Source organism: Platichthys flesus, chromosome 14 (genome assembly GCF_949316205.1).
Source record: "Platichthys flesus chromosome 14, fPlaFle2.1, whole genome shotgun sequence".
Taxonomy (NCBI): domain Eukaryota; kingdom Metazoa; phylum Chordata; class Actinopteri; order Pleuronectiformes; family Pleuronectidae; genus Platichthys; species Platichthys flesus.
In genome coordinates this window covers 6,503,928-6,518,724 of record NC_084958.1, presented here as the reverse complement: position 1 = coordinate 6,518,724, position 14,797 = coordinate 6,503,928, and positions in this window count along the sequence as shown.

Below are 14,797 nucleotides of genomic sequence, written 5' to 3'. Positions count from 1 at the left end.
TTCTCCACAAATCAACACTTGTTCAATGTATGATATGCCAAGAAATATCTTATATTTTCAATTATATCATAGAAAGCAATATACTGAAAGCATACTATTTCAATATAGTGTATTTCAAAACATGCAGCCACAGACATATTGTTTTTGTGATGTAATGTAACATTCAAGACATTAAGATAAATAAATTTAAAATGAATAATCGAATTCAAAAGTAAAGACTCGGTGTAACAGCTGGTCAAACGTCCTTTGGCTTTAACAACTTCAAACAAGAGCTTGTGTTTGTGGCAGATCCTCGCCATGTTTAGGTGGAATTTCAGATAATTCATCAGACAGGACTTCAGCTCAACAACATGTTATGGGTGTCTGGTGTGAACAGTTAGCTTGAGGTCATTTTAACAGCAGCTCATGGTCCGGCCTCAGACTGAGCCACTGCAAAAACAGCTCAGGGGCAGGAAGACATGAGCGTTTGCCCTCGGTTGGTTAGCTGCCGGAAATACTACAATTAAGGAACATGGTGAAAAGTGAGAGCAGGGATTTATTTTCTTCGATGGACAACAAGGTGGAACTGTTACTGACAGCAAGTGTTAGCAATGTTATGCACTTGACTGATAAGACCAAATCTGGAACTGAATGTCTGTCTCTTTCTCCTCCTGGTCTCCTAGTATAATGTCCAAAGAGATCCAGGAGAGATCGTTTGGGAATGACGCTTCTAACTCGCGACAGAAGCAAAAATAGAGAAAGCTTAAGTCTCCCGGTGAAAGAGCGGTGACACACAAGTTGTAGACACCGACAAAGATGTCAAGACAGTTTTCCGGTGAGAAGAGCTGACAACGGTGACAAGAAAATCCTGTGATCTCAGCAGCAGAGTTCATCTCTGGGTAAACTCTTAAGTTTAGAAACATTTAGAAACATCATTGAGGGGTCAATGTGCCTTAACCCCTCAATGATGCTCCCCCAGCTAAAGCCTGATCAACCTGCTGCCACCTGGCAAACGATAGTGAGGCATCGACCTGCTAGAACACAAGACTGGAGCAGTTTCTTACCTCAGGTTTTGAGACTATTGAGATCAACCTCCAAACTCCATCACAATTAGTTCATTAATTATTTTTTCTTGTGAGTATCTCAAATTAACTACATCTGCAATTTCCTTATAGAATGTTGCACTGTATAACGATGATTAAGACAAACATATACATGAAAGGGTTCACTTACTTCAGTGGCAATTAAACATGATTTTATACTATTAATAAGAAGCCCAGAAAATGAATATGAGCTAATCACACATTCCTTTGTTTGCTCTCATTGTTTCCCTTTGCAATGGGAATTTTGAAAATGCTTACAGGCTGGAAGGGTTTGACGATTACCCAAACTGGGAGAGGGATCCCTCACATGTGGCTCTCTCTGAGATTTCTATGTTTTACTCCCTGTTATTGAGGTTTTTTTTGGGTGTATTTCCCTTACTCTTGGTGAGTGTTAAAGACAGAGGATGTCACACCTGTTTAATCCCTATGACACAAATTGTGATTTTTGAATATGGGCTACAGAACTCAAATTGAAATCAATCAATCACATTTTACAACTTGCCTTGCTCACGCTTACCGTGACAGGCCAGTACAATCTCAGCAAATTCAAATACAATTTGATCGATGATTGTTGAAAATCAGAAAAAACCTCAGACAGTGTGTTTAGGTACTTCAATAAATATGAACAACAAAACAGTGGGATCAGCTCATCTCCATTTGTAATACATGTCAATGTTACAAATAATGCTGTATTCTATGTTTCAATATTGACACCGGTAGGACACAATATGAAAATAATTAATGTTGTCATTATCATCACGGTTGTAACTTTTAATCATTTGACCTTTAATATTTGTATGTAGCACGTAATATCCAGTCCAAGCATGAGATGGCTCCTCCCCCCGCTTTTCCAAAACAAGGGGGGGGCACAGCCAGTGCCACGTGTTGCTCCACGCGGATATTAGACAAAGTGACTCGCGTCTGACAGGAACCACCTCTCGTGTGACTCTGCACTCTATGGACACATGTTGGAAGTTTTCCTCCTAATGCCTAGATAGCCATTACATCCCCATCCCCATCGTGCAACAACACATAGAGGTCCTTTAAGAAGAAACGACCACACCATAGCTCCTGGTCTAGTGACCCGCTTATTTTTTTAAACCGATAAAGCCTCTAGATTTAAACTATCCCTCTTGTCTCAAGGTGTTGCCTTACCTTGGGGGGGGGGGGGGCTTCTCCTTAGGGCTGCAGTCTGCGGTGAGTGTTTGTTTCTGTCTCTCTTTTCCCGCTGATATCGGTTGAATGGAAGTTGCGAGCACCTTGGTCTTCTGTCTCCGGTCACACGCGGACACACAACTCCTCCTCCAGCCCCCCCCCCGTGCAGCCCCCAGTGAGGGGGTGGGGACAGCGGCGCGTGAGGGCTCTCTGTCTGTGGCTACCTGTCAGGGACACATGGTGCACATCGCTGCTCCATCACTTCATCCTGTTGGCCTGTGGGATGCACGTGCAACTCAAATGCTCCTCCTCTACCACTTCATGGCAACAAGTTCATTCTAACTGAGGCTGCCTCTGAAAACAATTAGATCCCAATCATGCGTAACTCAACTATTGGACATAACATCCTTACACTCGCTATAGAAACCAGACCTGAGCCGCTGAGTATGACACCATGTTGGTGCGCAGCCTGCAGCCCTGACACAATGCATGTCCCTGTGTGTGTGTGTGTGTGTGTGTGAGGCTACACGTGTTCAGTGGAGGAACGGTCTGACATGTGTTGCTCATTCTTTTGTTAAGAAGACCGCACCGCGTCCATTCCTCACAGAGACCCCTTGTGATTTTGGCCGCGCGCTGCACCATCGCAGGAGATCGCGTCCGGCGCTGATGCCAAGTGTGTGTTTGTGATGACCGTGCGGATCAGTGGGGTGAGCGGAGGCAGATGATGGGGCGACGCGGTGCTCCAGACAGGTGTGGTGTGGCCGCGGCTGCGGCGCGCCACCGGTGCTGTGCACGGAGGCTGCGGGGCGCCCTCTACACCAACAGATGAGTGCATGTGTGGCGGATGACAGATGCAAATGGACATTGGGTGTTGTTTTTTCTCCCCAGTCATGCAGATATAGGCTTTACCTTGTCTCTGGACCGATCAGGTTGTTGGGGCTCTTAGGGAAGCGGAGGAGAAAAGGAGGAGGAACAGGAGGAGGAGGAGACACGCATGCATGCAGGCGCGGTGGTGGTGGTCACAGGCTGGGGTGAGAGGAGGGAGGTGAGGGGTTTTGAGGTGGCGGTTAAATATACTCCACAACCTGAGAGCCATTGAGAGCTCACACTGAAAAAACGGTAGATTGATACGGCATCCTTGTTTTTCTCACTAAACTATTTGACTTGACTGCGTTATTGTGAGTAACATCAGTATTAATGCCATTTACTAACGATTGAAAACTTTTTGAAGATTTTGTCCCTAGTAACTTGTAAGTAATAAACTTATTTATACTCAAACAAGACTATTTTGTCCCCCACTAACGATATGATAACTCCTCTTCTGCAGGCTGGACAGTTTACACAATTTCACAAATACTGAAAATCTCAAATATTAGTTTTTTATATCACAATGTGTAAGCCCTTTATTGACTTCATTCTTCTACTATAATACATTTCAGAGAGAATTATTGTATTTTCTACTCCACTGCATTTACTCGATAGCTTTAGATCTCATAAAAAATTACGATTTTAAACAATATATATATTACAACAAGCTGTTAAAACACGTTGTTAAAAAGTAAACCAGTGGTTTGTAAAAAATTTCATAATGATCTCATAGCGCTTAAAATATGAAATAGTAATTGGTCAAACATGTTAATTTATTTTAAAACTACATTTAACTTGCCCATATCTGACAGGTGCAGTTAAATTTAAATTCTTTTCAGCCTAGAAACATCAAAAACGGTACAAAAATATATGAATGTGCCCCTGAAAACGTTTGTCATGTGACCAGTTATCCGCACTGGGCCGGTGTCAACAACAACAACAACACAGCCATGCTGCTCAATCACTCATGCAGGTTAAGTTGCAAAGTGACAAGCCGGTGAGAGTGGCAATTGAAAATTAGTTGGAGCTAAAAAAAAGGGACCGGGCTTGGACATCCTGTAGCCCCGGATGTCCAAGCCAGGCGGCGTCCATCCTACAATCCTGTGCTATACCCATCTAAATAAGACATCACCATGAAGGACTACAATAGCGTGTCACTAAGTCATTTTTATGGTTAATGTTATGAGGAAAAAGGATGATATATTGTGTCGGATTTTTTGGGCGTATACAAGCTATTTTACTGGAAACGTATTTACTCCATATGTAAAGGACTGCAGTTTGGTGCAGATCCAAATAAAACTCTGGATCTAGTGAATTTAAATGTGGTTTCGTACAGGGACCGTTGAGCCTCGGCAGAGGTATGCGCTCTGCTTAGTGCCATTCTAGTTGTTATGTTCTCAGAGCATCTTTTAATAACTTTATTCTTGTGTAATGTATAATATGAGAACAGGAATGTTGTAGATGAGAATCTGTTTTTTTAGCAAACCTGTCACTCCCGCTCTCACGAAAAATACAAACAATGCAGACATGGTGTGAGCTACTTTTTATTTGCTACATCCCACAATGCTGTGATGCTTCTTTGATATGACGATCGGATTTGTGTAGCTGTTTGCACGTCAGTGTTTGTTCTGTTGACAGATCTGTGTTGTAACCAAGCAGCAACAACCCTGGCTGAACGATGAGGCCAATGCGGAAGTGCAAAAAGCTGCAGTTCACTGGGTGGCCACTTGAGGCTGACACCAAGACAGTCAATTCCCACTGACTCCTGTGATGGAAATTGGACCTGGTGAGACTTCTGAAATAAAGAGATTAGGGAATCCTAGTCTTTTAAGTAGACTTGCTGCAAGTTACAGGAGGTCTTCTGTTCTGTTGGTGGAGTCTGGTGGATGGGCAGTTGTCGGTGGGGGATTATAGGGCAGAGGTGAACGGCTGGGGCTGAAGCCACTTCAGGTTTCTGTTTCTGACGTTCATTCATCTAATTTGTTTTGTAAACCACACAGCATTTGCATTATTTTCAGCTTTTGAGGCTCAAAATCTGGCAATTAACAGGGTTTCATTTAGCTCCTTTGTTTCCCATCTTTTAGCAATCTCCAATTCTGTAAGGTGTGTGTGTGTGTATGTACTGTGTGTGCGTGTTTGTACTCTGTGTATGTGTATGTGAATTATGTGTGTGAACTGAGTTAATAGTAAAATCCCAGGAGATAAGACCCAGATACAGGCTGAAGGCTTCTTCAAGGTCTTGGTGATAGTAGAAATAGTATGCATAAGCAGGGATAATATTTAGTTTGGCATAATGCAAACATTTTCCATTACACTCCCATGTTAGAAAGCCCGTCTTTAGAGCAGAATTAACCTGTTTACAGCCAATCACTGAGTTCCTCTTTCATGACTACTGTGAGGGGATGTCTTTTTTTTTAACTCACTCGTTTAAATTATATAGAGATTAATTTAGATTAAGTATCACTTGATGGACAGGTGACGTCACCGTTAGCTTGTCACTCCAGCTTCTAGCCTGTTGCCTGCTCAACTTCACCTGAGCTAACAGGCTAATCCCAGTCACTGAACACGGCCTGAGTCTGTGGACAGGTTTTCACTCTCATATCGGATAATAAAATGGGTTGATGTTCGGCTGGATCTCCTGAAGGAGAAATTAAGAGTTCTGTGCACCAGTTTCTGTGGTAAGTAAAATACTGTATTTTATTTATGTGTTGGTAGTGATCAGTGTTGTGCATGAACGAGTTAAAAATCCTGTGTTCACTGAACACGTTCATTTTTATGAGAACGAGAACTGAACGCAACTTAATGGAGAATATTGAATTTGAACGGTGAACACGTTCATATTATCTGAAGTCTAGCTCAAATGTTACGGAATGTTTTCCTTCTCCTGAGGAGAGACGCTGTCTTAATCGAATGCTTGCACCATGTCGTTGCTCAGTGCCCGTAAAATTTCTGTGATGTAGCCTTACCTGAACCAACTAACTCGACCTCGAACTACGTTACCCATGATGACGCTATGTGGGCGTGGCTCAGTTGTCAGTCGTCTCCTCTTTGCCTATTTATTGGATAGTCAGGAACAAGGAGGAATCAGCAACGGGAAGATTGTCCTGGGCAAAACGCCCACTGAGAGCCTCATTTTCCCTCTTCAGAGACCAACGGGTGATGTCACAGACACTACGTCCATCTTTATATACAGTCTATGGTTGTAACTCAAAGTTCAAGTTAGTACAACCAATGCTCTTTCATTTGATCTGTGTCAGCATGAAGATAACCCATTCTAAACAAAAAGCTAAATATAAGTTTGGCATCATAGTGTAAGTAAAAAAAGAAAATTCCTCCTGCTGAGAAATTTCGAATGGGTGCCTTCTGCGTCCGGGTCGAAAAGAGACTTTTAGTTTTTTTAGGGGAAGAGAGGCAGACTGTGTCAATTTGAGAGAGAGAGAGACCCAGAGAGAGAGAGACCCAGACAGAGAGAGAGAGACTGGCTGCTTTAAAAGAGAGAGAGAGAGACCCAGAGAGAGAGAGAGAGAGAGAGAGAGACTGGCTGGTTTAAGAGAGAGAGAGAGAGACTTGATCAGTAGGTGGCACTATCGCTCACAGTGCATACACACTCATCGATCTCTTCAGGACCGGGCTCTGATCATGTGACGGGATTTTGGGGGCGATTGCTAAAACTTAATTTTCACACCAACTACTAGGTGGCGCTATCACTATCTCTGCATACGCACTAATATATCTGTTCAGGTCTGGAATCGAATGAAGTGTGTTCAATTTGGGACCGATTGCACAAACTTCATTTTCAGACAGACCACTAGGTGGCGCTATCACTAATGATGTGTATGCAGTAATAGTCCTGACTTGATCAGGTCAGGGCTCTGATCATGTGACAGGATTTTGGGGGCGTCTGCTAAAACTTCATTTCCAGGTGGTGCTATCACTATCACTTCATACACACTAATACAGGAATCTGATGAAGAGCCAATCACATTGTAGTTCAACAGTTCCCCCTGGAAGACAAAGAAAAGTTTTTTAATCCCTGCCCACACTGGGACTTGAGCTGGCCACCTCTGGGTCACTGTCCCTCTGCTCTACTGACTGCACCACATACAGTGTTGATGAACACCTGTGAAGTAGTCTAAAAATAGAACGCTGGCCCCCCTCCCTCTGCTGTGTGAGTCTCTGATTACCGCAGGTGTGCGGGAACGAGGGAGACATCAGACCTTAGGAGAACGTCCCTAACAAAATGCTCTAATACAAAATCTATAACTCCTATCCGTGAAATGAAAACACCGTGAGAAACACAAGGCTTGGACGAACAAGTAGATATCTATATTAATATACATTAATATATTGTTCAGAAGTAATTTTTGAACTCACAACCAGTGGATAACTGAGTCAGCGGCTCATCCCACTAATGCAATCACATTGACTTTAGATATCATTGACAGTTGATTATTTAAAGAATTCAACAGTTCCCCACTGAAAGACAAAGAAAAAAACTCAATGTTTGTGTCTTACCCACACAGGGACTTCAACACGCCATTTAGAGTTACTGTCCCTCTGCTCCTCTGACTGCACTACCTGCAGTGCTAATTACCACCTGTGCAGTAGTCTAAAAATAGATCTCACTGTCCCCTTTGGCCCCCCTCCCTCTGTGTGTGTGTGTGTGACTTGCTGATTACGACAGGTGCGACGTGAGAGAGGGATACATCAGAGCTCGGGAGAACCTCCCGAACAAAATGCTCTTATTAAAAATCTATAACTCCTATCCGAGAAATGAAAACACCGTGAGAACCACAAGGTTTGGACAAACAAGTACATATCTATATTATCATTATTATTAAAATGAGGCCGTGCGGGCAGTTTAGAAATGTACTTCTCATTTCATAAATCTAAAAAGTACATTGGATTGCATGAGTGGAGAAATGATCTCCACTCTAGCACCGACATCAAACAAATAGTTGTTACTCAAAAACTATAAGTCCTATCGGGAAAATGAAAACATTTTGAGAATCACAAGAGTTTACACTACAACCGATATTCGTGAGAGCTAAGAAATGGAGTCGTGGGAGCAATTTACGTTTTATTTTTCAGAAAAATCTTCAGAATTAATTAACATGGGGCTCCAATGAGAGGAGGATCCAGAAATAATTCCTAGATTTTTCGATGCGGATATAAGCACAGGTCCGAGAAATTTGACAGAGATTTGAGAGAGTGACATTTCTGCGAAGGAAACAATCTCACCACCTCAAATATCTGTCTGAGGACCTCCGTTTGGGGGTTTGAGAGCAGTTTGAGTGCACCTGGGGCACCTGAAAACACCTCTTTTCGCACTGTCGCTCTTATGGTAGAGAGAGCTTGACTCCCATTGTACGTTTTCGGCCACGTTATTGCGATTTTTGAGCTAACTATTGGATGAAATTCTTATAAAAATAATAGCACACCATTCATCATAATTCCGCAGGTTTATTTGTGGGTCTCGTGAATATGCGACGAAATTTGTGGGAGGAGCATAAGAATAAGTAAAAATAAGAATAAGTATACAGAATAGTAATATGTAGTAATATGCACTGCCTAGTGGTGCATGCACCACTAGGCACCCATAATTATTCACTGTATATCCTTCTTTTTCAGTGTGTCTGTGCCTCTTGATGTAATAATGAAGAAATGTGTAAATGATAATTAATGGAAAAGACTGTGTGTGACAGTGTGGTTTTAAACCCAACATTATCACTAAAGTTTCCAGCACAACCTTGTGTCTGACATTGAGGGAGAAACATAGAGAGCTAATGCCCAGGGGGGGAAGTCCTTGGGAATCTGAATTATGCATGTTACAGCATAAAGCAAGTTCAGGTGTTGAACTGTGTCCTTTGGAAAATGAGAGTTCAGTTTTTCCTTATGGTGAGAGAATTCAAGCACCCAGTACTTTAGTGATAGGGGAGAGCAGGGTAATGTGAGTTATTGGGTAAAGCGAGACACCCCCTGTATCAAGGCAACGGAACACATTTGTGGTCATGTGACCATTATGTTTTCAAGCCCCTCCCATTCCCCCCTTGCCATGAAGGAGAAGTTGGTGCTGGTGGTGAGTTAAGTATGTTTTTTCACAAAAAATTGTTTTTTGCATGAAAAAGTAAATTTTTAATCAACTGTTGTGTCAAAACAAATTGATTCAGGTTGAAAAAATTATATCATGCATGTTTATGAACTTCCAACATATAAAATTATGTGATTGATGCTAGCTGAAGATTAGCCTGAATTGCTAAGAGATGTTGTTTTTTCTAAAACGGTGGCTGTGGAGTAAAGTGAGACAGGAAGCACAAGTTAAGTTTAGTCTTAAACATATTTTAGCGTTATATTACATATACATGTTTTATTTTTAATGTCATAAACATTGTATAAAAGCCATCATGCCAAGAAACTACCCCAGGAAGACAACCTGGGGCCAAACACCCCTCACAGAGATGGAGAGTGCAGCCGCTGAGGTCATGCAAGGAAAGAAGTCCTGAAGAAAAGCTGGAAGGGATAGAAATATTGACAAGACAACCCTCAAAAGATTCATAAAGAAAAAAGAGAAAGGGAAAGTAAAATCAGTAGCCTGGGGTGCAGGAGCTGAGGTAAAGAGAATATTCACAGATGAGATGGAGGAAGTGCTTGCCAAACACTTGAAACAACTAGCCGACCAGTTCCATGGCCTTTCACTATAAGTGACGTGAACTGGCATTTGAATACGCAGAGACAAACAATATATCCCTGTCCCTGCCAATTGGACAGAGAAGCCATGTGCAGGTAAGCTAGGGTGTGCAAGAGATCACATGAATCATAATAATCATAAATGTGCTTAATTGACCAATCCCCATGATTCTGTTACTAGTCCAATATTAGTGGTTGTCAATCTAGCTGTCAGGATTTTAGCTAATACAACATGTGTTGTTATGGTAGTTTTAAAGTGGAAAAAGGAAGTGGATCACTTTACCCCCTTAATTTCTCAGGTCTGTCTCCCTTTGCCCCGTAGATATATCATTTTAGCTCGCCTAGAGGGGAGCAAACAGGGGCGTCGTTAGCCCTGGGCGTCCGGGGCTTTAGCCCCGGATGTTTTATGAATAGCCCCGGATCAATTTCGCATCAATTTTTTTTTTTTTTTTTTCCCCCGGACCCTCCTTAGTCAATGTTCGCCCCTGGGCTAAGCCCCCGATGTCTCATGATCCTAACAACGCCCCTGGGAGCAAATGTAAAAAATGTCTCACATTACCCAGCTCTCCCCTACAAGTGAATTACCAATGACTGTAAACAGAGCTCTGAGGAATCAGTTCTGCTTTACAGTGTATTTTAAACATCTGCTCAGTCCGATACAAAGACGGTGGAAGAGGTGAAAATTTGTAGGATGAGGAAACCACAATCCAACATGTGCTTTAATTCACAATCATAATTAAATCCAAAAATCTCAAAAAATCTGTTTCATTGAATATATTATGTGCTGTTGTCTAAATGATTTTCTCCTCGAAATAAAGAAGATTTGTGTTGGTTTCTGTTATGTTTAGATTTTCAAACCTTCCAATTTTTCTTTCCTTTTCCTTCCAGGAGTGGAATTCCAGGAATTGGAAGGACCTAAAACTTCCACACACGTACCACTCAGAGTCAAGGCAATACTCAAAGAAAGAAAACCTTTTTCCACTAATACCACCTGGCACTTGCGCTGAAATAGTTGTTAAAAGTATATGAGTACTTGCATTGTCATTTGGGCCCAACAAATAGGGGAATGCGGAATATATGTGTGTATGTGCGTGAAAATGCATTGCCGCTGTGTCAGGCAAAAATCTCCCATAAAGAGAGGAGATTAAAGGTGCAAATCAAGATAAAGCCTAATGTTCCGGAATTGACAAAATAGCCACAAACGTAAGTCGATATTTGATAATTCCTTGATGCTCAAAAGCTCTAAAATAAATTTTTATAAAAGCTTCCAAGAATGGTGTCTGTGCAGAGAAGTATGTTTGTGTGAACATGTTGTTGTTTCCATATGTGATTGAGTGTTCTTTTAAGGAATGTGACCTGGAGATAACTGAAGTGAGAACATGGCCTGCGACAGAGCGCAGTCCATTTTGACACTGGGACATGTTCTGATATGATGTAAATTCACACATCTATAAGATACTTCATTGCAAGTACTGCATAAGCAAATAAATAATCCTACAACATATCAGTAGTTGCTAGGCAGACTATTGGAGAATGAATAAATAATCACAAGCAGAAAAAAAGTCAGTTTCCCCATCACGCACCAAACCCAACCATAGGTTCACAGACCAGCTTGAACCGAGACAGGAAAATGTCAGAGTCAAAGAGTGAGTGAATCTTGTCAACGTGAAAGGAAATATAAGGGATAGCACTGGAGAGGACAGAGGGAGGTGAGCAGGAAGACAGGGAGTGGCCAGATAGTGGGATGGGGAGTAAGGAAAAGCTGAGAAACAGAGTAGAGATGGATGACAGCAAGTAAATGCCTTATCCCAATCTGAATGTCTTTGGACTGTGGGAGGAAGTCAGTGCAAACAAGGGGACATTCAAACCCCACACAAAAAGATTCCTGCCCAATCAGGATTCAAACTGGGAACCGTCTTGCTGTTTGGTGATAGTGCTAACCAGTAGATCACAGTGCTACATTGTTTGATATAATTCCATTTTATTTGTTTTATAAAGTTGTTTTTGCTGTATTATCATTTCGTGAAAACATAGCTTCTCTTAAGTTAACAGAATGGCTGAATAAAGGATTATTTTTGTTATCATAATTATTAAGTGTCAAGAGAGTGATGGACATAAAAAAAATAATAAGGGGAATAATTTAGTATTGTAAGTTGACTAAATTAACTTTACTAATTCGAAAAATTAAAGGGTCAAACAGTTGCTGTGCAGAGGAGATGTTTTGATATTCTTTATCTGCACCACACATTCCATTGGCAGTTGAAAATGCTTTTCGACCTTGTGATTTAGGCAGCATGGTGTAGAGGCTGACTGATAAGACACAAACACACACACACACACACACACACACACACACACACACACACACACACACACACACACACACAGAGTTGCGAGCTGTTTACATGTCATACCAGAGACGGAACGCACACGCACACAGGCAAGAATGTAGTACATAATCACACGTTCACAGTCAGTGTGATGTTATACTGCCCCTGTGTGGCTACCTGCAGCACCTGCATGTCCAGGCACATGAAACACCACTTACTTCAAAACATCTTTCCACTAATAAATACATGTCAACAAAATAACACAACTCTCTGACCACTCATACTATGTTTCAACAGATACCCTGAACTCCTGTGCTTTCCCCATTATAAGTCAAAATGTCTGCTGTGAAACAGACCTATCACAACACAGTATGTGTAAAGACCGACAGACCTAAAGGTTAGGTGAGTATGATATAGTGGCATCTATTGGTGAAGTTGAACGTTGCAACTGAATACCCCTAAGCCCACCCTCCCCTTCCAAACATGAAAGAGAATCTTTCGAAGCCTTCAGTTGCCGTAAAAAGTCAAAAGGTGTTTAGTTTGTCCAGTTTGGGTTATTGTAAAAAACATGGCAGCCTCCATAGAGAGGACTGGCTCCTGATGTAAATATAGAGTATTTAAATATAAAGGGCCCATTCTAAGGTAAAGAAAAAAACTATTCAGATGAAACAAACCGAACCTTAAACTGAGTCAAAAAACAAGTGTGAAAGTAGAATTGTGTGGTTAAAAGACAGCTGCTATGGTTGGGGATGCCCTTGTGGTTTAAAATGACTTGCTAGGAGATGGTAGGTCTATAATAGATGACACATGCACACATCAGGAACACCTCACTACCACCGGCTCGTTCCTCCCTGTGCTCTCAAACACCCACAATCCTTTGGATAGTGGATTCCACAAGATATTGGAGACGTTCATTGGAGATTCTGCTCCATGTTGACAAGACTACATCACAATTATTAATGCAGATATTGGTCTCACATGACATTTTTCAAAATGGATTCTTGAACTTTTTTACCCTGAAGGACCTCTGATGAACCGAACTATAATTTTCCATCCTACCGACAAAACTGAAAAATAGGCCATTTTGCATTGCAAGCTTTAAGAACAGAGCTAGCTGAAGCATTTGCATTAATTGCGTTTTTAAGAATGTTTTAATATCCAAGGAGGTTATTACATAGATGGAAAAAGGTTTCTTAATTTCTCTTTTATCACTTGGCATGTAATTAAAAATAAAGGACATAATCACTGGAGCCATAATGTGAAGCCTGTTGACGAGGTGATAGTCATTCCACAGATCTCCTGACCAGGGCCGGCCCTATCACATTTGGCGCTCTAGGCAAGCTTCACTCCTGGCGCCCCCCCCCCCCCCCCCCCCACACGAAAACTTATTACAAAATTATTTCTTTCTTCGTCGAAGTTGCTTGGACACACACACTCTAACAGTTCTGACAACACCAAGGAGGTTCGTACCTCAATTTTTGTCTCATTTTAACCTTACGTTAGATCAATTTTTTTTAAATTAATCTAATTAAAGTATATCTGTAGAATACAGCATGAATGCAGCAGCAGTAACGACACGGAGCATTCAGTTCCACATTAAGACTGCATCTTATTCAAATTAAACACAATTTCAAGTACAAGCATTTCTTTGAGTGTAACTGCATTTTTAAGTGCATATAACATACACTCAATTATTATGGTGTCTCTTTCCTCCAAACATCTTAATATACATCATCACTCATAAAGAAATATAAACATTTACAATATAGACCTATTGAACATTAGCTTATAACTGGTCTTTATAAGGCACAATAACAATACATGAATTACAGAGTCTGTGTGTGTCGGAGCTGAACTACACACTGTAAAGTAAACAATATACTACCGCGACCCGCCTGCAAGACGACGTGCAGGTAAAATAAACACCTATACAGGCGAATGTAGCCCCGCCCACCTAGTGCGAGTGTCTCTCCTCACTGCCCAGCGGAGTTTCTAAGTTTTACCAGTCAACACGTCTCAATGACACCCGTGGTGATCAAGCAAGGCTCTAGGAGCTAACGTAGGTGACTCTCACCCACTACTACCCTGTAGAATACAGGATGGAAGCAGCAGCAGGAACGACACGGAGCATTCAGTTCCTCATCCAGACTGCATCTGACAGTACGGGGTGCAACTGGTCCCGTGCCAAACGTTCCACCTGAGTGCTGCTGTCATTTACTGATTTCTCTAATGAAACTACTTAAATTACTGTCAGAGTAATTAAATACAAAATTTTTGGCCATACCACATAGAGAAGGGGGCGCCAAAAACTCTGCCTTTTTTATTTTATTTTATTTTTTGCTCTGCGCAGTTTTTGGCGCCCCCCTCTGAATGGCGCCCTAGGCAACCGCCTATGTCGCCTGTAGGAAAGACCGGCCCTGCGACGGTTATCTTTGAGCAAAAGGTCAATGGCAAGGCAACGGATGAAGTTGTTGCCCTGTGTTGCACTTTGTTTATTAAGTTACAAGAGAGCATATTTGTTGTCTTACTGTGTCACTAGTCCTCTTCTTATTTCACTACTATGTAAAAACTATGAATGTTAGAATCCTGCTAACACTGATGTGAACATGTTGACATAAACTTTCAGGACTCCCATTCTGTTGAAGAATGTTTGGATCAATCTCTGTTATTAACACA